At 40.6% G+C, this 463-nt stretch overlaps 1 protein-coding gene across 1 annotated transcript in view; it reads right to left on the reverse strand.

Annotated features, from left to right (window-relative positions):
- The window catches only part of POLA1 (DNA polymerase alpha 1, catalytic subunit), a 282,451-nt gene that overhangs the window by 256,130 nt on the left and 25,858 nt on the right, over positions 1-463 (reverse strand). The gene's annotated exons all lie outside the window — the stretch shown is intronic.

Consider the following 463-nt stretch of genomic DNA (forward strand, 5'->3'; position numbering starts at 1 on the left):
ACCACGAGAAACCTAAGTCTAAATCAATTTTTGTCTTCACCCATTTAAACATTTAATGGAACAGTCTTACAGGTGAGCTCAAAGATATAAACAAGACCCAAAAATGTAGTAAACCCAACACCCAATTCCTTTCAATAGCAGCATAAAAGCAAACCAGAGATAAAGAGGATCGATCCTACAAAATGGGAGAAGAGTGTTGTAAATCCTGACCAAGAATCTTCACAATTCAACTCAGATGGGAAGGAGCTGGGTTTGGGAGGGGAGTGTGGATGTGAAGTCTCAATAAAAAAGAGGAACAAATGGAACTGACCGTTAAACGGCTGTGGAGGAAATGGCACCGCTTCCTAAACAGCAAAAACATGAAAACTGGGCCAAATGCCATGTCACATTTAGAGCCATACAGTACCAACCTGATTACTATGGAAATGAGCAGTGGAGGGAAAAACAGCATCGTATACTTGTA

Source organism: Pteropus alecto, unplaced genomic scaffold (assembly GCF_000325575.1).
Source record: "Pteropus alecto unplaced genomic scaffold, ASM32557v1 scaffold659, whole genome shotgun sequence".
NCBI classification, from domain to species: Eukaryota; Metazoa; Chordata; class Mammalia; order Chiroptera; family Pteropodidae; genus Pteropus; species Pteropus alecto.